The 27822-nt window shown below is 38.2% G+C and overlaps 1 protein-coding gene across 18 annotated transcripts in view; it reads right to left on the bottom strand.

The window, feature by feature from the left end:
• LOC120374264 overlaps positions 1–27822 on the bottom strand; it is a 280532-nt gene that overhangs the window by 37337 nt on the left and 215373 nt on the right. The window contains exon 1 of one of the 18 annotated variants that reach the window (XM_039493648.1): positions 8485–8517. The exons of 16 other annotated variants lie outside the window; for them this stretch is intronic. The gene's annotated coding sequence lies outside the window, so the exon portion shown is untranslated. Of the gene's footprint in view, positions 1–8244; positions 8305–8484; positions 8518–27822 lie in introns of those variants that run through there. One more of the 18 variants, XM_039493646.1, reaches the window with a different exon arrangement.

Genomic DNA, 27822 nt, shown 5'->3' on the forward strand with positions numbered 1-27822 from the left:
TTCTACAGGTTGACTGTGCATTGTGTGAAGAAATATTTCCTTTTGTTTGTTTTAAACCTGCTGCTTATTAATTTCATTTGGTGACCCCTAGGTTGTGTGTTATGAGGAGTAAATAACACTTTCTTATTTCCTTTCTTCACACCAGTCATGATTTTATAGACCTCTATCAAATCCCCCTTAGTCATCTCTTTTCCAAGCTGAAAAGTCCCAGTCTTATTAATCTCTCCTTGTATGGCAGCTGTTCCATACCCTAATCATTTTTGTTGCCCTTTTCTGAAACTTTTCCAATTCCAATATATATTTTTTGAAATGGGGTGACCAGATCTGCATGCAGTATTCAAGATGTGGGCGTACCATGGATTTATATAGAGGCAATATGATATTTTCTGTCTTATCATCTATCCCTTTCTTAATGATGCCAAACATTCTGTTCGCTTTTTTGACTACCGCTGCACATTGAGTGGATGTTTTCAGAGAACTATCCACAATTACTCCAAGATCTCTTTCTTGAGTGGTAACAGCTAATTTAGACCTCATCATTTTATATGTATAGTTAGGATTATGCTTTCCAATGTGCATTACTTTGCATTTATCAACATTGAATTTCATCTGCCATTTTGTTGCCCACTCATCCAGTTTAGAAAGATCCTTTTGTAGCTCTTTGCAGTCTGCCTGTGATTTACCTAGCTTGAGTAGTTGGTATCATCTGCAAATTTTGCTACCTCACTGTTTTCCTCTTTTTACAGACCATTTATGAATATGTTGAATAGGACTTGCCCCAGTACAGACACCTGGGGGCACCATTATTTACATCTCTCCATTCTGAAAACTGACCATTTATTCCTACCCTTTGTTTCCTATCTTTTAACCAGTTGCCAATCCATGAGAGGACCTTCTCTCTTATCCAGGGATCAGCAACCTTTTGCTCTTATCCTATGACAGTTTACTATGCTTGAGAGCCTTTGGTGAGGGAAGGCCTCCTGAAAATTTAAGTACACTACATCCACTGGATTCCCCTTGTTGACCCCAAAGAATTCCAGTAGATTGGTGAGGCATGATTTCCCCTTACAAAAACCATGTTGACTCTTTCCCAACAAGTTATGTTCATCTCTGTGTCTGAGAATTTTGTTCTTCATTATAGTTTCAACCAGATTTCCGAGTACTGAAGTCAGGCTTACTGGCCTGTAATTGCTGGGATCACCCTGGAGCCCTTTTTAAAAATTGGTGTCACATTAGCTATCCTATAAGACAGACTTATTAATGCTCCTTCAGCCTTATACCATATGTTTTCAATGGCAAAGGTTAACATATAAATGAACATCCTGTGCGAGCATTTTCACATACTTTTTCTGAAAAAAAAACCCCAATGTATGTTGGCATGATATACTCAATTTGATTAAGGAATGTACTAAAACAACTGGGATCCATCCAACTTATAAACAATATACTGATCCTGTTTTTGAATGTTCATTTCAAAATGAGAATTTTAGTAGATTTTGAAATAAAGACACCAAAAGCACAATTAAATCAGGATAACTGCATGTACATTTAATCACATGCTGGTAATTAGACATGCTCTCCATACTCATTGCATTTGAAATAAATGTGTACAGCAGAGAGAAGAAGGATGCTCTTACAGTTAAAATCCTGCACTGGGAGTCAAATCATCTGGGTTCTACTCCTGGCATAGACCTTGGACAGGTCACTAAGGTCCAGATTTGTAAAGGTATTTTGGCCTTGCTGTGCTCAGTGTTGCAATATCTAACTAGTTTAGGATCCCAAGTCCCATTTTCAAAAAGGGATGTTAACCCTTTGGAGTCTAAATCCCATTGATTGTTTTTGTTACATATCAATAGTGCCTAGCACGACGGGGCTCTGATCTTGACCGGGGTCTGTGGTGGGGTGAACTCCCCACACTGGTTCTGAGAGGGCTGAATTAGGCCAGGCAGGCCCAATCAGCCTATTAAGCAGCAAAAGAGGGATATATAGTTCTGCATGGACAGCATTGATTAGAGAGAAGCTCACGTGAGCAGAGATGGGCTGGGCTGGTTTAAACCCAGGAAGCTGGCAGCAGCAAAATATGTTGGGAGGAAGTTTGTGGTCACCCTCTGTTTAGTAGAGAAGGAAGGTGGGAACTCATGGATAGAGTACGGGGGCCTGGCCCGCAGGGAAGGGCATACCCTAACGAGAGCAGGATGGAAAAGAGAGCCTGTGAGATGCAGGGTAGGAAGCAGCCCACAGAGTAAGTAGCAAAGTTGGGGACTGAACATACTTTATCTGCATGTTGTAGGGTCTCTGGGATGGAACCCAAAATAGGGGGTGGGCCTGGGACCCATACCTGCCACTGGGGAAGTGGCACCAGTGGGGCAGTGAACTGGAGGGCTGCCTGTGTCACTGCAAGAGTGTTGGGGTCAGGGCACCAGGTGTGAGGACTGCTGGATGCCTCCTGAACAGAAGAGATTTTGAAGGACTCTACCCCAGAAGGGGGAGATGCTGAGTGACCTGGCCAGAGGGCTGAGTCACAAAAAGGCACCAGCAACTTTGTGGCCTGAGAGAGGGGCTGCAGACTGAGGAGAGAGAGAGGGAGACGGTGTGCAACCATGGGAAGAGGCATGAGCCTTGTGAAGCTAATCCCCAGAATGGCCAGGAGGAGCTGAGTAGAGGACCCTGTCTCAGGGTCTCTAGGTAGTACCAATAATTGTTATTAATAATAAATTAAATGGATTTAAAATAGTCAATATGGCCAACATTTTGAAACTCAGAATCTATTGTTAGAAACAGGCAGTGGGAGAGGCCACAAGTACATACCTATGGTTCCAGAGGGAACTATACTTGGGGCAGCTAGCCCACCCATGCAGCAACGGCTACACTGCTGTTTTTAGTATACTAGCTCTAGCAGCGCTACAGCGGGCATGTCTGTGGTGAGCTGAGGATTACATCTCCAGCTCCACCGTAGACTTACCCAGGGAGATTTGAAAATCCCACCTTCTGTCAACAGGAGTGCTAGTGCCAACTGCAGGTCTGGCTTTTAGAATTCAACATTAAGAATTGGACTGCCACCACAAACACAGTCACACAACACACTAAAATCCCTTCAGATAGTCAAAATTTGCAATCACTGTTGACCTAGGCTGGGTGCAAAATACTGACATAATGCAAAAGGCACAGGTAACGGGATGCTTAGACCGCCTGCTTTGGTATATTCTGATGGTTTTGTAACTTTATTTCAAATACATGCACATTTTGTATCCAACCCGGCTTTGAGATTAAAAAAAGCAATTGTGAAGAACCAGTACCACAAGCCTGAAATACAGCTGCCCAATAGCAACAAATAAACTTTACAGAATGCCTTATGCAGGAAGAAGTAGGGTTTCCCTGCAGGACAAGAAGACACAGCAAAACAGTAAAAAAACTATCCAGAAACACTGAATTTGCTTTTAGATGAAATATGTAATGTGTTGCTTTGAGTTGCAAGGGAGAGACGGGTCGGGGAGTCTATCTGTGTGGGGAAGTGGGGGAATTCTTTCTGGATCAGCTTCTGAAATCTTTAGGATGATGAGCAAGCAGAGAGATTCAATGTAAATAATCCTGCCTCTTTGTGTCCTCCATGAAAACTTTTCCATTTTTCATGTCCACAGCTTTGTTACTTGTTTGCCACCTCTTATTCTGAAGTGGATTTTGCTCAGATGTGCCCTTCTGTCCTCTCAGATTATTTATACACAACATAAACACAGACAAATTAATTCAGTAATGTCTTCTCAGTATTGTCTATTATCTGCTTTCCCTCATGCTTGTTTACTTTTACTTCCAGTTGAACTACAGTACAAGACCTTCCTGCCTATGATGAAAGCCTGAAAGGGTACGGACTCCTAACATAGAAAGCTGGATTTCTAGCAGATGAACAGGAACTCTGTGGGGAGATAACATCTTTCTCTTTATGAGTCCTGCCATTCCCCTTATGAAACATGAGAAAGTCCATGTGAATGTGACATCCTCGTGAACAGATATCAGGCTTCCTGAGATCACTAGAAAACAAAACAAACCAAAACCTAAGGGGGCTGATCCAGCCAGCACGCCACTCAAAGTTCTGGGCAGGGAATGCTTACAGGATTGGGACCTAAAAAAGTTAACAACTGTGGAAAACTACTGCACAGCTAACCATGGATCTACTCTTCAAACACAATACAAAACATAGAGGAATTTTCCCTATAAAGCCAAACTATGTAAGCCACAGACCAGCACTGGGACATTATCCCTGAGGGAGCACTGGAAAGACTGCATCTCAGAGAGGACACAGTGCCTCTCGGTGAGCTTCTGCATGTAGATTGTGCACACATTGCTAACTTAAATTGTAAGCTCTTTGGGGCAGGGGCCATTTCTTTGTTCTGTGTCTGTACAGTACCTACCACAGTGGGTCCTGGGCCATCAATAGTACAGACAGCATATGGGCTGCAGTTGTGCCTGACTTTAGCTCATTGGTGGCAAGAAGGGAAAAGCTCCTTGTGTTACCATGGACACCTGTACAGGAGCCAGACATAATCTAGCTCTCTATATTTTGCTGCTCAAGGGAGCTAAATGCATCCAAGGATATTTTTGTCTGGGAGTTGGGGATAGAGCCTGGAATCAATTTCACAAAAAGTAAATATCACAAGCCAGATGCTAGCAAGGGATGAACATTATACAATGATTGTAGGGACGAGTAAACTGGCACTGTTAGCATAAAATAAAAACAAACTTAACCCTTCCTCCAAAACTCAAGCTGAACCCCAATCAAACTCTATTGTGAGAGCTACAAAAGCTTTTGAACTTTTTTGTTCCATTTTTGTACCAATTAGCACATCCTGGTTCTCGTAATAACCAGAAATGTCATAATGTCATGGGAAAGGCTATTCTCATGGTGTTTTCCTGACTGGAAATACATTCCATAGTTTTCCAGAGACTAGGTGGGTGAAGTAATATCTTTTATTGGACCAACTTCTGTCAGTGACAGAGACAAGCTTCCAAGCTTACACAGAGCTCTTCTTCAGGACTGGGAACAGTACTCAGAGGATATATTTACACAGCAATAAGACACCCATAGCTGGCCTGCATCAGCAGATTCAGGCTTGTGGTGCTCAGCTGAGAGGCTATAAAACTACAGTGTAGCTGTTTGGGCTCAGACTGGAGCCCAGGCTCTGGGATCCTCCTGTGACATTGCACTCTATATGATTTTATGAAAACATGCTAATGAGTTTAAATATAATGTAACTGGATTATGCTTCATGCAAAAGGTCTCTTGTAAGGTATCATTACAAAGCTTATAATCTACTGAGTGTGTTCATCCTATTTGCATAAATGTATCACTCTTGTATCTGAAACTAGAAATATGAAATATAATTCTGAGGGCCTATTGTAATTATGTAAAGTGTGGGTCATTAGTGGTGGTTTGGAATCTTGATGGCTTCCATCAACCAGGACAATTGTCTGCAGATGGCTCTATTTTACCTGTAAGTCTTCCTGTATACGTGTGTGCTGACAAGCGGGTAATGAAGTCTTGCAGTGACATGTGATCATGTCACCTGAACTGGAATCCATCTTTAACCTGGTGTCTTTCCATTGAGGAGGGGGTGGGAACTCACAGAGGGACAAAAGGATTCCCACCTTATGCAAAAGATATATAAAGGTGTGGAAGAGAACAAAGAGGGAAGAGAGCAATCATGAAGAATCCCCTAGCTACCACCTGAGCTGGAACAAGAGCTGTACCAGGGGAAAGAATTGTGCCCAGGCCTGGAAGGTGTCCGGTCTGAGGAAAAAACTTACTGAAGCATCTCTGAGGGTGAGATTATCTGTATTCAGTTTGATTAGACATAGACTTGCGCATTTTATTTTATTTTGCTTGGTGACTTACTTTGTTCTGTCTGTTACTACTTGGAACCATTTAAATCCTACTTTCTGTATTTAATGAAAACACTTTTTACTTATTAATTAACCCAGAGTATGTGTTAATACCTGGGAGGCGGCAAACAGCTGTGCATATCTCTCTATCAGTGTTATAGAGGGTGAACAATTTATGAGTTTACATAAGCTTTATACAGGGTCAAACAGATTTAGTTGGGTTTAGACCCCACTGGGAGTTGGGCATCTGAGTGCTAAAGACAAGCACACTTCTGTTAGTTGTTTTCAGTTAAGCCTAGAGCTGTTAGGGGATGTGGTTCAAACCCTGAGTCTGGGTTTGCAGCAGGCTAGTCGGTCTGGCTTAAACCAGGCAGGGCACTGAAGTCCTAAGCTGCCAGGGCAGGAAGGTAGGGGCAGAGGTAGTCTTGGCACATCAGTTGACAGCCCCAAGGGGGTTTCTGTGATCCAACCCATCACATCTCCCTCCATAGGGTCCCAAGAGCCCTGACTCCAGCCCAAGCCTGGATGTCTACACTGCAGTTGTATAGCCCCAGCCTGAGTCCTGTGAGCCTGAATCAGCTGACATGGGACACCCATGTGTGTTTTATTGCAGTGTAGACATATCTAGAGTCTCACAACTAAATAGAAGGTGGTACAGATTGTTTAGCATAAGCAGTTAACGTAAGAGACTCTCAGGATGAAGTGGGCAGTTACTACCTCTACAGTCTAGGACAAAGAAGGGTGAGTGGGTTATAGTTGTATGAGCCATATACATCCAGTGGCTTTACTGAGTCCATGATTTTTAGTGTCTAACAGAGTTATGAATTTGAGCTCCCAGGTTTGTCTTTTAACTGCCCTTTTCACCTTGTGTGGTCTCTTACAACATGTGCAGAATGAATATTTGAGACACTATTCCAACCCACAGTCGAATTAAGTTTTTAACTGTATTACAAAAATCTTGTCATTACTGCTTTGCACAGTTTCTAATTCATTTTTTCCCCCAGGGAAAATGCATCCCCTAATTATTTGAACATCCTCTTTCTACAGTATTAGATGCATCTATCTACTATATATTAAATAAGTATATATAATATTAATGGGTTATTAAAACATATGTTATTATTTAACACATTTGTAGTAGATTCTAGAAATGGGTACGACATCAAAACCACTAAACACCTAGAACTTCAGGAAAGTTCTAATGCAAATAGGACCCTAACTTTGGTACAGATAGGCCTAAACTGACTACATATTTATAAATTTACACGATTGTTACATAATAGAAATCAGTTTAAAGACTATCACTGTGGGGTTTTTTTCCTCCATGGAACAAATCCTGGCCCCATTAAAGACAATGGGAATTTTGTTCCTGACTCCAATAAGACCAGAATTGACCCTATTTGAAGAATTTACATCAACTATGTGCGAGCAAAATTATTTTGCTATGTTTCTATTGTAAACTTAATAGTAGTTTTACAGCACATTTGAGTGAGTGTAAAAGCTTCTTAGGGCAAGGCCAATCTCTTAATATTTATACAGTAGCACAGTGGGGCCCTGGGATGAGTCTTCTAGGTGCTATTGAAATACACATAATAAAATACAGTAGACCCAAAGGTGTCGTTGTCCATTGGACCTTTGAGCTGCTTACTTTTCTCTCTAGACTACCAGCAAGTTATGACTGACTCCCTTATGCTGCAGATAGGACATTTTTCTCTTTCTGCTGCACTACTTTTATACAATTCTATATTTTTTTGTATTGTCAGAAAAATCCTTTTGCTAATATTTAACTCCTTTGAATTCCCCTGGATCTCTTGTTTTAAAGCTACCAACTAGCTGTGCAGCACAAGTTCTGCCTGTCATTCTTATATCACTAATAGGCATTTGTGAGGTGTCAGTGTTCCACCAAGCGTTCACTTTGGTTACTTAAGTGACATATTACAGACCCTGCTTCAGTTATTTCTTTGAAAATAAGACTGTCAAGACATGACTGCAAAAGAACTGTAAAAGTATTAAAAACCTCCAAATCTTTCTGTATTTTTCACAGATTCATATATTTTAAGGTCAGAAGGGACCACTATGATCATCTAGTCTGAACTCCTGCATAATGCAGGCCACTGAATTTCTGCAAGAGCTTTATCCACTGTGCTGTACAATTTACAATCAAACATACATGGCTGAAGATATAGAAGCTGAAAAAGATTACTAATGAGATACTGCGGTTTTCATCTTCAGGTCTGTCTCATATCAGTTGTGATTGAAAAACTGTTTTCAGACAGTGATTTGACATGTGTAAAATTAAAGGATTATTTCAGTCCAGTTCCTGACAGACAAGCATCCATATCACAGAATCTGCCAGCACAATTTGCCTACCTTTTTGACCGCCTCAACAGGGCATGGAGATCAACACACCCTCAGGCCTACAGAGACTTCTAGAACAGGTTCTCATTCTATCCTCATACAGGACAATAATCACAACATCCTTGGAAACAGCATGGTTACACCAGTGTGTATATTAAAGCTGGCCCATTCAGCCATAACACCACCTTACTGGAAAGCTAGGTTCACAGCTATTTTATCCAAGTAGGAATCTGAAAGAAAATCATGTCTTACTTCATCTCTGATATGAATAATGTAACATCTTCCTTCAGGATCCAGCTACAGTGCAGCATAAAGCACAAATATGTACTAACAGAAGATTGACATGCTCTGATCTGACTTTGCTCTTCTGCCTCCCCCTCCCTCCCACTGCCTACTATTCCCAGCAATTGTTCCTCTTCCCTATTTGTTGACAATAAGGTTCCTCACCTTTTCTCACCCTCTAATCTTTCCATCTGCACAGTTACCCCATATCACTCCTGCCCTTCCTTGCCCCAGCTTTTACCCGCTTCTTTGCCCCGCCCCTTACCCTCTGACTCGCCTGTGGTTCTTTCTGTTCACAATGTAAACATGTTCTGGTCTTCCCCACCCTTGACCCCATGTATTTATCCAACTCCATCTCCCTTTCCCCCTTCACCTCTAAACATACTGAGGGCCTTCTACAAACACTGCATAAGGTTCCTCTCCTCTAACTCCATTCTGAATCTCTCCACTCACATTTCGGCAGCTCCACTCCACTGAACTGCCCTCACCAAGGCTTTTAATAACCTCTTCCTGCCCAAGTCTAATGGCTTGTAGTTTCTCCTCATCCTCTCTGCTGCTTTAACACACTCCTTGAAATGTTCTCCTCTCTTGGCTTTCAGACACTGTCCTCTACTGGTTCTGTTCCTACCTCTCTAACCATTCCTTTCACATAGAAGTTATGTCTTCACTGCCAAAAAAGGCATATTTTTACAGCAAGATATCTAATGTGTGCTAGCTATCTCAATGTGAAATCCTAGCAGAGACAAGGCACAGGTATTTTTTTACCATGATGTAACTTGGCATGATCAACCATAGGAAGGAGAGACCATCTTAATATTTACCCTCCTCTTCTCATTCTACACCCTTTCTTTTGTGGATTGTATCTAGTATTTCAGTCACTCTCTCTAACATCTACTGAATGTCTCACCAGCAACTTAACATGCTCAAACCCTATCTCCTTAACATTCTTCATAAGGTCTCCTCTCTCTTCTTCCTCTGTTACAGTAGACACCACATCAGATTCAAGCTTCTTGTCTTTACCTTTGAAATCCTTCACAATATTGCCTCACCCCTCTAATCCACTCTTGTTTTTTTAAAAAGAAACGTATATCTTTAATTTTCCTTTTAAGTAGGGTAATATGGATTGCATTCTGATATGCCTGAGAGTTATAGGAAAACTGAGATCATTCTTTCTCTGTCAGTGCACAAACTTGAAATCACAGATGAGGTAAACCTGTTGACTCAGAGGAGCGGGAGAAAGTTTGCCTCAGCCAAATATCTTCAAGACAACGTGCATGTGATTGCATGGTTAATATTCCCAGGGGATCTGTAATGTCACTGATACTATTACTTGCATGAAGGGTTGATTTTTTAATACATAATGGAGCAGATTGTGGCTGGACCTACAGTGATCTAACTTCCCATCTTGCAAAGGGACCAACCCATAGGGGTGGGGAGTACAGGCAGTGGCCTGAACTCACACCACTGTCAGTGACAGACTCCCCATTGCATAGTCCTGATTCTCTCCACACCAATCAATCAGTGTAGCTTGCCAACAAAAAAGACTGATCTGTTTGTATGCTGCACCCAGTGAAAAGGTGGTATAGCTCCCAGTCCAGATTCCAGAGATCCCAGAGGCATGCTAGTTGAAATGGAAATACTTGACTCAGGCATTTCCAGTATGAGCCAACTGTTATTTACCTGCAGCAATTAATTTGAATAGCACATCTCTACCATCTGGATCAAATTGTATTTTGATTTTTAAAAAATGTCCCATATGGCACAGCACACTGTAACATCTGTATGACTTCATTATCTGGCCATGAGTATTGCTTTCATATAGAACTTGACATACAGAGCCAGAAGCCAGACACAACTATTTTAAATAACCCTCTCTCCACAGATATGTGGCCTAACTTTCAGAGGTGCTAAGCACCACTGAAATCAATGGAGGTTGCATGTACTCAGTGCCCCTGAGAATCATGCCATTGGTGAATATAGATATAAATATGTTATGTAGATATCTAATGGAAGGATGGCTGAATAATAAATAGATTTTTGGAATGATATGACAGATATTCATAGATTTTAAGGCCACCAAGGGACATCTGTTATGCCTTTTTCTGCTAGATTAAACTGCTTAGAAATTTCTTCCCCGTGTCTTTGAAAACTGTTATCAAGGTGTCTCAAGTTTATCTTGTATAGCGTAAGTAGATTGAGCTTTCTTAGTCACATTTTATAAAGTATGTTTTCCATTCATCCATCAATCCATCCATCCTTCTACCCACTCACCCATTTCAGAGACAGATATCTAGATTGGGATTTTCAAGGGCATTCAGCATTGGCCTAACTCTGTTCTCATTTTTTTTCAGGTTCACTCTTGGGGCTAGATTCACACAAGGATTAAGTGCCTAACTACCACTTTAGGCACCTAAATCCCAGAATCAGGTCCCACTGGGATTAAAAAAAAACACAACCTCAGCTGCTGCCGCACCCTGTAGGTACCTAAACTCACACAGCTTCTAAGTTTTTGCAGTAAGCTTTCCCAAGGTACTTATCTTTCTGACTCTACCCATGTGCACTACAGCCTCACTCTATGCATCTGGATGCCTAAGCCCTAGTGAGATGCAAAAACTGGTGGAAGATAAGCATTCCCTTACCTAACTCACCTGCAGTAAGTTCACCAACCTGAGCGTGACCTGTTTCCAAACTCACATAAGAGGGTGAGGGGAATCCCTCATAAATTTTAGTTGAATGGTTAGCATATTCACCTGGGATGTGGGAAACCACTGTTCAAGTCTCCCCTCCACTTAATACATAAGAAAAAACATCAAAGCATATCTCTTACTTAAAACTAATCAATTTATTAAACAAAGGAAGTCTTATCTGTAGTTAGTTAATTTAACTCATTGTTTCTGTCACTCTGTCCTTTGGGATTTTAGAACCAGTAGATCTCATCCTCTCACATCTAATTTTTATTCATAGATTGAAAGAGGAAAACAAGCGTTCCTGCTTTTTCAACTCTCAACTGGTTTCTTAACTTCAAATGAATAGCTAGTCATTAAACTGAACTGACTGAATAAACTGAAATTCAGAGAATATTCTCTCTTCACCCGAAGAAAAAACTACCGATGTCAAAAGCTGGTTTATCACTTCAACAAACTGGTGCTTAACCAATGATTTCCACCAGTGCAGTGATTTGATTTTCTTTAAAACTTGGCAGCAAACATGCACTGCTTAATATTTTTAATGAATGTAAATTATTTTAATAGTAAGCATTAACACAGGTTGTCATAATTTCAAGTTTAATTTTAATTATAGATTTATTTTTAAAAAAATAAACCTATTTAATTTAAACTGAAAACTTGTTTTTTTAAATCATCAATTTTTATCCACCCTGACCAAACTAAGAAAGGAAAGAATTACAGTGTTATTTTTATTTTGTCAAGAAAAGAGCAAGACAGACCAGGTAGAAAGTGAGTTTTCCGCAAAAGAAGTAACAATAAAAACTCACTTATTTTCAAATATTTTTTTTGTACAGATAGGCAGATGATACAAAGCCAAACTGCACTGAAAAGACCTGTGGAGAAAATTTTAAAAAGAAGCAATTTGTGCTAATCCCTCCGATGATGAGTTATTGAATTAATCTTTAATTGCAATGCTCACAAAGTACCTCAAGTGTCTACCTGGTGTCAAAATACAGGCATGTTGCTAAATGCAAACCAGGCACGTGCAGCATGAGAGGCCTTCTGTTCAGAAATGCATACAAATACCCTCTGTGAGCCCAAGATGAACTATGCTAGGATTTTTCAGAAAACAGAAAGGAAAATGCCATTAAAAATTGAAATGTAAACATTGTAGTACCATAAATGTGCATTTTTCATGGGGCCCACTGCACTCAGTTCCCTAGAAATTGTCCTTCAATAGCAGTTTAAGGGCACTGAACTCTTTTTTAAAAATGTATAATGCTGATTTACACAAGTGGGAATTACACATTAATATTGAGACAAGAATAATTAATAAGCCATCTATCATCCAAAAACGCTGGATTCAGTTCATTCACCACTGATTTGCAGATACTTCTGGGATGAAATCCAGGAATATTATGCAACAATTTGGGACAGGGAGTAAATATTATATCTAACTGATACTGTAAAGAAAATTTAGGCACCTGAAATGACCTGAGCAGGAACTTGATCAGAACACCTGGTTAAACACCTGTATTCTTACAACTATTTCTTGGGACTTTTTTATTATTAATTATTATTATTATAATAAATAGCCAGGAACTCAGTTTTATTTCAGCTGGAAGATGGCATGTACAACAGTGTAATATTCCCCTTACACTATGATGGGAACACTGGTTCAATTCCAACTCAGGAAGGATGAGTGTGACTTATTGAAATACCAATACCGCTTATTGAAAACCTTGCTGTTCATTAACTATATGTTATCTAAGGCCAGGCTGTCCTTTTATGCACCACTGCCCCAGGTAAGATGTGGAGAGCAGCAACACCCCAGAAATAGCACCTGGAGGCACTGTGCTTCAGAGAGTGACAAAGTGAATTAGTAGTTTGCTGTTGGCCTATACCCGCTGCACATTAGGACACCCCAATGCCAGTTCTGCTCTGGCAAGGCTTTGCCCATTCCCAATAAGACTAAGACGTGAGCTGAGAATGGATAGATTCAGTGCATGACACAGGCATGCAATATTATGTGAGAGTGAGAAGCTAAGAACAGGCTCGGTATGTTCAGTCTTACACTCTGCTCAACCATTGGGCTAGCATCATTGCAAAAATGGCATTCACTAATGAGGCTATGTCACAGGGACCAATATCAATAAAAAAGAATGAATGTGTTTAATGTTTAAAATTAATATGAAGTCCTCTCTCTGTCCCTGCGCAGGTCAAAACAGATTCCCAGGACAATTTTTATCATGATCTGAATAGTCCAATTCTCAGATCAGAGCACACGTTTGATGGTTCACTAAAGCACATCTTATCCTTCCTGCAAATAATTGGCTGAGTACAAGGGCTTTTATACCTGCCCCTGCTGAAAATAATGTCTTTATTTTCTATTAAATAGCATTTCATTTCCATGTCATGCTGCTTTCTCCCATTCCTCATTCTTTTCAAGCCATTTTACTTTTTTCTTTCTCTCATTATAAAAGGTATAAAGGTCTAAAAAAAGCTAATTTTACCTTTCTTTACACATTTTACTGATTACAATTTAACATATGTTATGTAATGTACAGAAATTAGTATTGTAAAATGTAATGAAAATAATAGGACACACCTAGAAGTGAAAATAATTCTGTATTTTTGCTCAGCAGATCAAATTAGAATATTCTATGGGAGCAGAAGAAAAATAAGTTATTGATTTCACTGATGATATAACTATACGTTATTAGAAAGATTTCTAGTAATTTGTAGAAGGATTCTGACTTTCAGGTTTTTCTCTGAGTTCAACGTTTATCCCATAATCTAAGTTTGCAACCATTTGTATTTCTTTTTTATACATAAAGGCCACAATTTTCAAACCTAAAATTACATTTGTAAGACCATCCATGTGGGAAATATTGACCTACATTCTAAATTTGGACCTGGATCCTACAGTCTAATTCATGCAAGCAGATTCTTGCTTGTGTGAAGACCCACTGACTTCAGTGAGGCTTTATATGGGCAGAAGGTCCAGTAAACTGGTCAGAATGCAGGATCGGGCCACAGGAATCAAATTATCGAAGTTATTTCAACTTCACCTCTAATTCTGTGCACATCAGTTTTGCATGTTCAATCAAGTGCAGGTGCAAATGATAACTTAAATGTCAAACTGTTGCTTGCCCCAAAATATCAGGGAGACAGATATCTAATGCAAAATCCTAGCCAATGAAAAAATTGCCATTTGACTTCAAAAGGGAACAGGATTTCACTCATAAATTCTAACTGCATCTGCATTTGATTGCACCCACTAAATTATTCAGTAGTAGAGGCTTTTAATTTTTTTTGACTAATTCTATAAACTGCATTCCAGCAGTTTCCATGTATAATGGGATTTAGTTGGTTCTGAGTTGTACCTACTAAAGTAAAATGAATACTAAAAAAATTCAAGACACTTGCAGCTAGTCCAAAGAACAACATAGGAAGTAATAACAATTCACACTGCCAGACTGAGAATGCATAGGCCTTGTGCTAGAATCATTAAGACATTATCTATTTTGTACATGAGGATATAGAGAGCCTAGTTCTAGTAGTTGTCATATTTAGCAAAACAATAAAAAACAATTAAGTACTAGCAATCATTGTTCTGTAGTACTATTTGCATGGAACTCAGGTTCCCAAATACTGCAGTCTTATAGGGAAAGATTCCATTCTTGACTCTGCGCTGCAGCTGTACGTTTATTTCATATACAACACTAGTTCCATGCATAGTAATTACACTGACATCAATAAAAACTCCACATACAGAATATGCAATACAGACCCAGAGTGCAAGCCAGAGAGAAACTGAGGAGACTGAAAAATTGAAATTTTAATATTTTGACCAAGATGTTCTGAATAATATTCAAAGATTGACCCAGAGCCCAGTCATCAGGCAATAATCCTATGGAAGTCAGTATGAGTTTTGCCCAAGAAAGGACTAAGTTTGGACTTAATGTGAAAGTCTAAAAGTAATTCAGTATGTGGCCTACTTTTTTTTTTTTTTGGCTATATTGTTGCTTTTGAGGTTTTGATGCATTTTCTCACTTTTTTTCTGCCTCTGTTTTCAGGATTCCATCTTGATTTTATAATAGGTGAAATGGTGAGAAGTTTCAAACACTGAGGGATGGATCAATGTAAAATGCAATACTTATCTTGATGTCAGCTAAATTTCATTGTTTTACATATTATGCCTTCTGAAAATAATCACTAGTTAGTTCATTATATGAATGCAGTATTTTAAGGTGCAGTGTGGGTGACATAAGGCAGATAAATTTCCCTTTGTTTTATCCATCTATTTGTGAAAATCCCAGCCTAAGCACTTCCTATTTATTGTAGACAGGTACCATTAATCAATTGTGTGTGGTCTGGCTAAAAGCTAAAATATCTGGCAACACCTGCCCATTCAATTTTGAATGTCTCAGATTTCTATTTTGCTCTGGTTTTGTATTTGCTATCCCTTTCCTTAGTGAATGTGTTTTGGTTGGTTAAGCTTTTTCACAGTCTAGTAAATCCTGATTTGCACACAAAGCTTTTAACATTAAAATGACATCGACATGGGAATGAAGACCAATGAACTCTAATACCTTTTATATCACTGATCATATAATTAGTACTCTTCTTGATTCCCAGCAATGTTGGATTCAAGGTTACCAGAGACCATTATGCTTTGTTATTAGATGTACATACCTCTCATACAAATTAGGAAAATGTAGGAAGGCTTCATTAGCCTCTCATTAGATTCTGAATTCTCTTTTACACAGCCTGAATTTTGATAGTTAGAGCTTATCCTAGAGAGATTAGAATTTAAATGGTGATATTCTGAGTTGAAGAGGGAGACTGGTTATATTTAAAATATAGCAAAATATTCCTGAGGGTCCATATTTAAAAAAAATAAAACTTATTTCAAAGAATTCAGCCATAATACCTTATATATAAAAGAGTGTGCAGACATTCACTTCAGCCATGTATTGAAAAAACCTGAGCCAAGTTAAAATGTATTACTATTTCAATTCACTCTAAGGTGTTTTAGTAGTAGTAGTCATAAACACCCTAATCAGGAGTGGAGTCCTACTGTGTTGGGTGCTATAGATATATATATAATAAAAGACAATCCCAGGCCCACAGATTTTAGTTTAGATTAAGACAAAACACAGCAGACAAGGTTTACGAGGGGTGATGAAGGTAACAGCAATAGGAACATAGGGTTACATAGATTATCTGATGCATATTTTTCAGGTTTCAAATCAGAATTAAAATATATAAACATGAGAAATTAATGAATCATTGCTGGCCATCCATCCAGTCATTAACAGTTGACAGCATCTGCATCTCAGAGTTATATCTTTTGGGATGAAAGACTGTATACAAATTTAAACTATCACATAACCAATAGTTCAAAATCTCCATAACCTTTAAATCACTGAGAAGATTATGTGAATTTTGTATAAGTTTAATGTGAGTATCTGGGTAATTGAATGCTCTGTGGGCAACACCTATGTGAAATCAGAACTTCATGGTGCTGTTGATTTCTGCCAGCTTTCTGCTTGGAAGTGTAATACATGTAGCACTTATTTGACCATGCATTTTTTTAAACTGTGTTTCCTGAGCAACATTTTTGTTGATACTACAGCTATTAATTTGCATGATGGGAGTTCTTCCCCTCTTCTACTGCATCAGAGTCTACACCTATATTCCACAGTTCTATCATTACTGTAACATATTCAGAATGAGTACTTTTTTCTGACACCGATCAAATACTAACTTTTAATGACCTACGGATGGAGTAATTCTATGGGTTTGTGGGTGGAAATTCATTTTTTCCTCCTGACACATACACTGATGAGTGCCCTTTAGTCCCTTGCTGTGTACATGGCAATGACTACAGCTGGTGAAATTTTTCAGTCAAAACTTTTTTTAAACAAGCTATTCAGATTATTTGATACTGAAACACTTTGTAACTGTTTGCCACCCTCCCATGCCCCTATTGTTTGGAAAAAGTTACTCTGTTAGGGATATTGCAATGATAAGACTGTATCAAAGCACTTTTCTTGGCCTATACTTAAAATAGGAATAACTTACATCAGTGGTGGGCAAGCTGCGGCCCATCAGGATAAGCCGCTGGTGGGCTGCCAGACAGTTTCTTTACATTTGCATGGCTGCCCGCAGCTCTCAGTGGCCATGGTTCACCGTTCCCGATCAATGGGAGCTGTAGGAAGTAGTGCAGGCTACAGGGATGTGCTGGCCTCCACTTCCTGCAGCTCCCATTGGCCGGGAATTGTGAACCGCGGCCACTGGGAGCTGCGGGCAGCCGTGCAAACATAAACAAACTGCCTGGTGGCTCACCAGCAGATTACCCTGATGGGTCACATGTGACCCGCAGGCTGCAGGTCGCCCACCACTGAATTACATGGTCTGAATTTATACGGATGTGAACTGCAGCTTTTACGATCAAAAGGCAATTTTTGACATTTGTATAGTTTGAAAGAAATGCTTAAATATAAAGTAAAGTAGCCATAATTCTGCCAAAATGCTTAGGTATGAACTAAAAGTACCTGATATGGTAGAGTACTACATATTTCTCTTGGCGCTAAATTCATCCCTGGTATAACTCTATACAGGTCAATAGAGTTACTAAAACAAATATATTTGTTCACATGTTTTTATTGATGCATCCTACACAAATAGTGCACTTAAACCTGGCACCCTTAAAGGGTATTTCTGTTTGTTTTGTTTTAGTTAGTTAGTTTTTGTTTGTTTGTTTCAGTTAGGTAAGTTATTGCTGGCTTGAGCAATTATTTCCCCTTCAAATTATAGGGACCTTAACCCAATGGCAAAAAGTTAAATAGAAACTTAATATGTGGCCTGTGTGGGCTGATTTCTTGCCAGAGAAATCATTTGAAAATGGAGTTGTGGGTGGGTAAATTTAATAGTGAACTAATCCAGTATATTCAAGATGGTCATACGTGCAGAACCAAGCACAGCTAAACTTATTAAGAATTTAATTCCAAAGTAAATAAAGTACAGTTTAAATAGTAGGAAGAATAGAAAATCTCACCACTTTAAACTATGATTATCCCAGATAAAAGTGTACTCAAGAATAAATATATGAAATTATCGCCACCGCTATCAAAACATTGCATCAAAATTGCAGGAATTCAACTGGCACAAGAGAGGAAATAAATCACAGACAAAACAAAAGCTTTATGTGAAAGAAAACGAGGAATGAACTTAACCAGTGTAATGCACTGAACTACACAAGGAAACAAATGTGGGAAAAGGTAAGAAAATTAATGAGAAAGCAATAGGAAAAGTGCCAGAAAAATGGCATAAGTAATGCAGTAACACAACAAAACCTGGCCATTGGGATAAAGTATAAAGCACTTACAGAAGATTAGTGAAAATTATGAACAATTTGTGTATCAACTGGGAATTTAAAGACTTTGAGCATAGCAGGCAACATCCAAAAAGGCAGCACTTTACAATGAAGGAAAAACAATTTAAATTGCTTTGCAGTAGAACAAAGTATTAATGTGCATGCCATACATTTTTTAAAAGGCCTGAAAAATAACATCCAAACATTTTATTATATTCATAACATCTTCATGGAAATCTCAGAATTTTCATTACACAAATAAAGATTAACCCAAGAAAGACAGAGGCAAGAGAATACTAGGCAGCGGTTGATTTGGGATAAATTGGTGGTGTTCAGCTTGGAAAAGAGATGACTAAGATGGGATATGACACAGGTCTATAAAATCAAGAATGGTGCAGAGAAGGTGAATAAAGAAGTATTATTTACTCCTTCACATGACACAAGAACCGATCATTAGCCAATGAAATTAATAGGCAGTAGATTTAAAAAACACACAAAAGGATGTACTTCACACAACACATAGTGACCCTGCAGAACTCATGGCCAGGAGATGTTGTGAAGGCCAAAAGTACAGCTGGTTTCAAAACTGAATTACAGAAGTTCCTGGAAGATAGGTCCATCAATGGCTACTAGCCAAGATGGTCAAGGATGCAACCCGATGCTCCAGGTGTCCCTAAGCCTCTGATTGCCAGATGCTGGGATTTGGCGACAGGGGATGGATCACTCAATAATTGCCCTGTTCTGTTCATTCCCTCTGAATCATCTGGCATTGGCCACTGTTGGAAGACAGGATACTGGGCTCGATGGACCATTGGTCTGACCCACTATGGCCATTCTGATGTTCTGAACTCAGATATAAAAGATTTTGTGCAGGAATAGGAGATTAAAGCTAAATAAAACAATGATTAATAATGCTCTATTTCATTTGCCACTTTTAATATGACATACATGATAGAACTTGAAAATTTGCTTCCTGAGAACATTTTATCTATAGACTGTAAAAAGAACAAATCACCATGTTTGTCTATCTCTTTCCTTCCTTTTTGTGAAAGACATTTTACATTTTTTAAGGCCCTCTGGATGGTAATCTGAGAAAAATACCAACCAATCATCGACTGGTGCACTGGAAAACCTTGCTGAGGTTTTCCAAGGAATGCAAGGGATTTAGGCACACACCTTCCATTGAGATTAAAATTAATGGAAGATATGTGTTTAAATCCTTTGTATTCACTTGAAAATATCAACCTCTACTTTTATGCATTGACAGATTTTTTAAGATGCATATTTTATATTAGAACTAGCTTTTAGTGCATATATTTATCAGGACACATGAAACTATTAAGCAGGCAGCATCCTCAATATACATAACATACAATATAACATTTGCTGCATCTATTAACACACAAGTCAGCATCTGACTGGCTTTGAAAATAAAAGTTTTGTCAAACCCTTCCATTGCCTTTAAGGCAAGGACTTCCTATCTTCAATCCAAGGCAGTTTTAAAAATAGGAGTTCTTAGAAGGAGAATATAAAGCATACTGAATTGAAAGAAAATACAAGAGAGCACAATGCCAGGGAAACAGTATTAACTACACAGAATAAACGCACAGCTGCAAACAGTTTCATATCCCAGAATGTACTCTTTCAACATTTGTTGTACATTATATTAGGGGGAAGAGACAGAAAGAGATGGTAGCATGAATTGTATTTAATCAAGGCATTACAATATTTTCTAGTTAGATCAGAACAATAATCTATTTTCTTGTGCTTCTTAAACAGGCTACAGTTCAGCTGTTCAAAAACTTTTCTTCGGCCCTGATTCTACCCCAACAAGAGTCTTGACAGGAAACGTTGGGTTCCATATTAATTGTGCATCTATGATTTCCAAATCCAAAGTGTTGTTCTTTTTAGTGAAAACAATGTGATCTTTTTTCCTGTCCTGCAAACACATTCAGGGTCTGAAACCCAAGCTGTGGTGCTTTCTGACTCATTTTACTGTCATTAATAGTCCCTAGTGAATACAGCTATGGGAGAGTGTGATACACTCTTTATTGGCTTAGGCTTCACAAACAGAATCATGACATTCCAACTGCAGAATCTTGATTATTAAGGATGGTATGAGAGGAAGACCACCACTTGGCTTTCAGATCTCAGGCTAACTTTGCAGGACCAGTACTTAAAAATAAAACATTTTACATATAAATCTTCAAATTTGATATGAGAGCCACTGGGAGACAGTCAATATGAAACTCTAGAGTGCCAGTCTCATAGTCACTTTAATTGCAAATTTTGCAGATGCACACTGTACCATAAAGAATGTCTCGAATAAAATCAATGTATTTTTTTCATCTTGTAGCCAGCTACAGAGAGTGATAAGTCTAGTAGAATGCCATGGAAAGCAGAAATCTGCTATCTATTGAAATCCAAGAATCTCTGTTAGCAATTTGGAAGTCACAACATTAATAGAAAAGAAAAATGGAAAATAAATATTTCTATAACAGTAACACCCTGAGGCCTCAATCAGGATTAGGGCCCCATCGTGCTCAGTAATGTACAAAGCACAAAGTTACACATACTCCTTGCACCATGGAGTCCACCACCCATAGCAGTGATACTCAGACCTCAGTGGTTCAGGAGCCGATCAACAGTACCCAAAAGAGCCACAGCAGTGTGAATTCACTGTTTCGTTCACTATTTTTATATATATATTAGGGCTGTCAATTAATCGCAGTTAACTCATGCAATGAACTTAAAAAATTAACTGGGATTAAAAAAATTAATCATGATTAGTCGCACTGTTAAACAATAGAATAGCAATTCAAATTTATTAAATATTTTTGGATGTATTTCTACCATTTCAAATATATTGATTTCAATTACAACACAGAATACAAAGTGTACAGTGCTCACTTTATATTATTATTTTTATTACAAATATTTGCAATATAAAAATGATAAAAGAAATAGTATTTTTCAATTCACCTCATACAAGTACTGTAGTGCAATCTCTTTATCATGAAAGTGTACCTTACAGATGTAGAAATTTGTTTTTTTGCACTCAAAAACAAAACAATGTAAAACTTTAGAGCCTTCAAATCCACTCCGTCCTACTTCTTGTTCAGCCAATTGCTAAGACAAACAGCTTTGTTTACATTTACGGGAGATACTGCTGCCTGCTTCTTATTTACAATGTCACCTGAAAGTGAGAACAGGCGTTCGTAATGGCACTTTTGTATCTGGCATTGCAGGGTATTTACATGCCAGGTATGCTAAACATTTATATGCCCCTTCATGCTCTGGCAGGACATGCTTCCATGCTGATGACTCTCATTAAAAAAAAATGAATTAATTTAATTTGTGACTGAACTCCTTGGGGAAGAATTGTATGTCTCCTATTCTGTTTTACCTGCATTCTGCCAAATATTTCATGTTATAGCAATCTTGGATGATGACCAAGCACACGTTCGTTTTAAGAACACTTTCACAGCAGATTTGACAAAACGCAAAGATGGTACCAATTTGAGATTTCTAGGGACAGATACAGAACTCAACCCAAGGTTTAAGAATCTGAAGTGCCTTCCAAAATCTGAGATGGGCAAGGTGTGGAGAATGCTTTCAGATGTCTTAGAGCAACACTCCAATGCAGAAACTACAGAACCTGAACCACCAAAAAAGAAAATCAACCTTCTGCTGTTGGCATCTGACTCAGATGATGAAAATGAACATGCATCGGTCCGCTCTGCTTTGGATCATTATCAAGCAGAACCTGTCATCAGCATGGATGCATGTCTTCTGGAATAGTGGTCGAAGCATGAAGGGACATATGAATCTTTAGCGCATCTGGCACATAAATATCTGGCGATGCCAGCTACAAAAGTGCCATGTGAATGCCTTTTCTCACTTTCAGGTGACATTGTAAACAAGATGTGGGCAGCTTTATCTCCTGCAAATTCTAACCAAACTTGATTGTCTGTGCAATTGGCTGAAGTAGGACTGAGTGGACTTGTAGGTTCTAAAGTTTTACATTGTTTTATTTTTGAATGCAGTTATTTTTTGTACTTAATTCTACATTTGTAAGTTCAACTTTCATTATAAAGAGATTGCACTACAGTACTTGTATTAGGTGAATTGAAATATACTATTTCTTTTGCTTTTTACAGTGCAAATGTTTGTAATAAAAACAATAATATAAAGTGAGCACTGTACACTTTGTATTCTGTGTTGCAATTGAAATCAATATATTTGAAAATGTAGAAAATATCCAAAAATATTTAAATAAATGGTATTCTATTATTAACAGTGAGATTAATCGTGATTAATTTTTTAATTGCGCGATTAAGTGTGATTAATTTTTTTAATCGCTTGGCAGCCCTTATTCTCACAGCAAAACAATTGACAAGTATTCTACAATTGGTTAATAACATAGTAAAAGCATCCTGTTTGGTTAATAATTAAATCATGCAGTGTTTTCATATCATGTGCTGCAAAGAGCTGCAGGAGACACTTTAAAGAGTCACTTGCGGCTCCCAAGCCTCAGTCTGAATATCACTGATCTAGAGAGATCAAAACTGCATCCTATGTACTATGAAGTCACAGTCAAGTTCAATGTTGTGCACAGCAAAGGTCACATATGGCAGATTATGGCAAAAATCTAAACTTCTGAACCTTCAGATGCATGGATGACAAAAGCATAAAGATGTAGAATTGAAAGGGGCCTCGACAGGTCATCTAGTCCAGTCACCGGCACTGAAGCAGGACTCTAGATCAGCCTTGATAGGTGTTTGTCACTTATCAACAGGTTTCCTTAAAACAATTTACCACATCTTCTCTCTTTTTTATGTTCCTATAGTCCTGTTTTATAATATGCTCTAACTATCTCAAGGATAACACATTACGGGTAGAGACAACTATTCTAATATGCCAAGAAGATACTGTCCTGCTCTATTTCTTTTTTATTTCCCTGTTGCGATGGCCCCAGACACACAGACAGGGATTTGTTCTTGCACTAAGGAGTTAAATTATTGCATACAAAATTATTTACACTGCTGAGACTCTGGCCCTGCGTGAAGTCAATAAAGCTAGGCCACTTGACACCAGCTGCGGATCTTGCTCGTTATATGTTATACGACCACACACTTACTATCCTATACTTTGTAGAAGACACATGACAAATAGAAACAAAATTGTGAAGTACTCATATTTTTGGTTTGACTAAACCAAGTGAGATTGCAAATAAAGGACAATTCAGTTAATATACCATATCTAACAGCTTTAAAAGGCATATTTTATTTTTGGTATAAAGATCATAATAGTATCAATAATATATAGATCATCATAATTTACTTACAGTTAAAACAAGCAATGAAATATTTTTGGTCTCTTACTAATGTTTCACTGATCTCTTCCCTTGACTTCTAGAAAAGCTAACTTGGCACTTGATAAAAGATAAGGACTCCCATTCTCAAGTCATTTGTCAATTATCTCAAATAATGTTTGAACTCCCTGGGGTTCTTGTCTTTTCCATAATTCAAGGATTGTACATCTGACTGTCAAAAGTTAATGTGTTGTGAGGTCAGCATTTTGTAGTGTATATATATATTAATCCCAATACAACAACCAAAGGATCACAAGGCTAATTTACCCAGTGATTTTTCAAAATTAGATATAGGATTTGGATCCAGTATTCCTGAATTATAGCATGTTGGACATTACTATTTCAATATGATTTGCGCTAAGATAGTGTAAAAACGACTTTCCTCTGAGTTACTCTGCTGGCCTAACTCAAAGAACGGCAATTTAATCTTCTTCATTTGAAAAATAAGTTAGGTAGAGTATTTAACCACCTCAGGTATATTCTATAGAAGATTCGGCAACCTTTCAGAAGTGGTGTGCCGAGTCTTCATTTATTCACTCTCGTTTAAGGTTTTGCGTGCCAGTAATACATTTTAACGTTTTTAGAAGGTCTCTTTCTATAAGTCTATAATATATAACTAAACTATTGTTGTATGTAAAGTAAATAAGGTTTTTAAAATGTTTAAGAAGCTTCATTTAAAATTAAATTAAAATGCAGAGCCTCCATTTGTTATTCTGATGTTCAAGCTGAAACAAGTAGAAATACTGTTCAATCCATTATCTTCCCATTCGTGCTAAACACAAAGGGCCTGATGCTGCTGGTATACAGGATGGGCAGCTAAAAAAGAAAGAGTGGAAGGAATTGTGTATAGTTTATATAATACCCACCCTTCCATCTTATAAATACTTGATATCATGTTCCATTATGAAAGTGGTGTATTATTATAATGATCCAACAAAAGTTTATATGTGTTTATCAGACCTTTGCCCCAGCTTACACTACATTGTTTCTTATCAATGTTTTTCCTTTCTCATGGGAATTTGTTTGAAAGGCAACAACCCAATTTTAAACAATGACCCAATAGTCTTTAGTATTTACATATACGTTACAATAATGGCTTTTTCGCCCAGACATGATAAACTTAACTAAGAGGCAAAATGTTCCGGAAAAATTGGCATGAATTATTATTACCAGGAAAAGCCATGGTGCCAGTGGCATCAAGGGATTATCTCTGGTACCAGCTGAACTGTGCAAAAGAACATAGCTCATTCTATACTAAAAGCACAGCATGGGAACGCACTTGTTTTTTAAACATAAGCAAATGAAGTAGTCTGTTACGTACTTTCAATGGTTCCCCCTTTCCTTCCTGACCCACTTGTTTATTCTCCTGTACCATTATCTGAAATAGTTTTCTGTGTTTACAGATATGTTCTGTAATAGTCTGGGAATGATTACACGGCCCAAGCAGCAAGGTTACATGCTGGTGTTTCTGTCAGGATCTGGAGAGAGAATACTCCACATCTGGATGAATGGCTGGGGAGCTGCTCCCTGGTTGCCATTGACTAGAGGCTCCTGAATCCCCACTCCATTTGGAGCAATGGCTGTGTATCGAAACATCAGATGCTCTCCCACTCAAAACTCCCCTGCAGAATAGTGGGAAGAGCTTTGGCATGCAGGAGGGAGGCTCATTAAATTCTCACCAAGCTCTGGTTCTAGTTCACAGAGGGGGTAGCACACCATGAAACCAGGGGGGACAGAACCAGTTAATGACTTTGGATATTTAGCTGATTATTTGTGGCTTTTAAATAAAAACAAAAATTCTTTGTGTATTTATTGATTTGGTGGGCAGAGGGGCCAGAGAAGCTCAATTCACCTTCTTCTTTTTAAAACAGAACTGGGGATTCATAAGAGTTTAAGGTCCAAAGGAACATTCCATCATCTAGTCTGAACCCTTGTATAACACAGAACATTAAATTTCACCCTGTTATCCCTTTATTCAGCACAATAACTCACAGAAGATAGAAGCATTTGTCTAAAGCATATTCACCAGAAAGGCATCCAGCTTTGATTTGAAGACATCGTGGAGAACTTCCCTTGGCAGTTTGTTACTCACCCTCACTTGTTTAAAAAAAAAAAGTGTCTAATTTTTCATTTGAATTTGTTTGGTTTCAACTTCCAGCCATTAGTTCTTGTTATGCCGCTTTCCACTAAATTAAAAAGTCCTTTAGTGTCTAGTATTTTCTCCCCATGAAGTTATTTATACATCATAATCAAGTCACCACTCAATCTTCTTTTTTGATAAACTAAACAGCTTGAACTCTAGGTCTCTCACTGTGAGAATTTTCCAGCTCTCAAATAATTTTTGTGGATTTTTCTGCATCCTCTTAAATTTTTCACCATTCTTTTTAAAATGTGGACATCAGAACTGGATGCAGTGTTCCAGCTGAACACATTGCTGAACCAATGCTGAACACAGAGATAAAATCACTTCCCTACTTCTACTTATTACTCCCCTGTTTATACAAGAATTGCAAAACCCTTTCTGCAACAGCATCACATTGGAAGCTCATGTTCAGTTGCTTGTCCAGTATGGATCCCAAATCACTGACAGAGTCACAGCTTTCCAGGATACAGGTTCCGGGGCTTTAGTTATGGCTTGCATTCCTTGTTCCTAGATGTAAAACTTTGCATCTGGCTGAATTAAAACACATTTTGTTTGAACAGGCCCATCTTACCAAGCAATCTAGATCACTCTGTATGACTGCCCTGACCTCTTCATTAGTTACCATTGTGCCTATCTTTTTACATCATCCTGGCTCTTTCCAAATACAGAACAGAAATATTTATTGAACATTTCTGCCTTTTCTGCATCGTTATTAACAATTTACCGTTTCCATCTAGTAATGGGTCTATACCATTGCTAGGATTTCTTTTCTTCCTTATTTTCTTAGAAAACTTCTTGTTGTCCTTTGCTCTAACAGCCATGGATTTTTCCCTGTTATCTGTAGCTTTCCTTATCAATTTTCTATATTTCATAACCTCTAATTTATATCAATTAACATCTATTTCCCCCATTTTTTATTTGTTATATACTTGCATTTTTATTTCTAATTGCTGCTTTCACATTGCCACTAAACCATTATTGGCTTTCAACGAAAGTTGTCCTTTTCTTGATTGTAGAATGGTGGCCTTTTTGGCCATCTGATACACTCCTCTTAAAGAACTCCCAATTCTCAGTCGCATTTTTCTGTCTAATTTTTTCCTTCCAGTCAATTTTGCTCATAGTTTTCCTCAGCTTTGGAAATTAGCCCTTTTGAAACAAAGTGTGTAAATATATAAAATATTACTGGCTGGGACTGTCCTGTTTACCTATATTAAATGTCATACAGTTATGATCATTGGTCCCTACACAACCACTAATTTCCAGACAAGTGATTAATTCATCTTTATCCATCATAATGAGGTCCAAAATAGTGGAACCATAGAGACACGTTTTGTGTTAGAAAATTATCTATAATTTTTAGAAACTCTAATTATGTTTTATTCTAGCTGCACGAGATTACCAGCATATGTTTGCCAAATTAAAATACCCTGAACATCACAATTTCCCCAAACATTATGGACAGGTACTTAAGGAGAAATTCATCCTGTTCTCTGGTTTAATTCAGTGGTCTGTAATAGAAGGTTAGTGGTACTATCTTCCCCTCCCACCTCCTCCCTCCAGGCTTTGTTAGTTAGCACAATGCTCTATATGTATTCAAGCCTCTGTAGTTCTGGGTTATCAATTACTCTGAAACAGGTAATGGTATCTTTAATGTAGAGTGCCACCACCACACACATACCTCTTTTACCCACTCTGTCCTTCCTGGACCGGTTATAACCAGTGATTTTAACATTCCAATCAT

This window comes from Mauremys reevesii, linkage group 11, assembly GCF_016161935.1.
Source record: "Mauremys reevesii isolate NIE-2019 linkage group 11, ASM1616193v1, whole genome shotgun sequence".
Lineage (NCBI taxonomy): Eukaryota > Metazoa > Chordata > Testudines > Geoemydidae > Mauremys > Mauremys reevesii.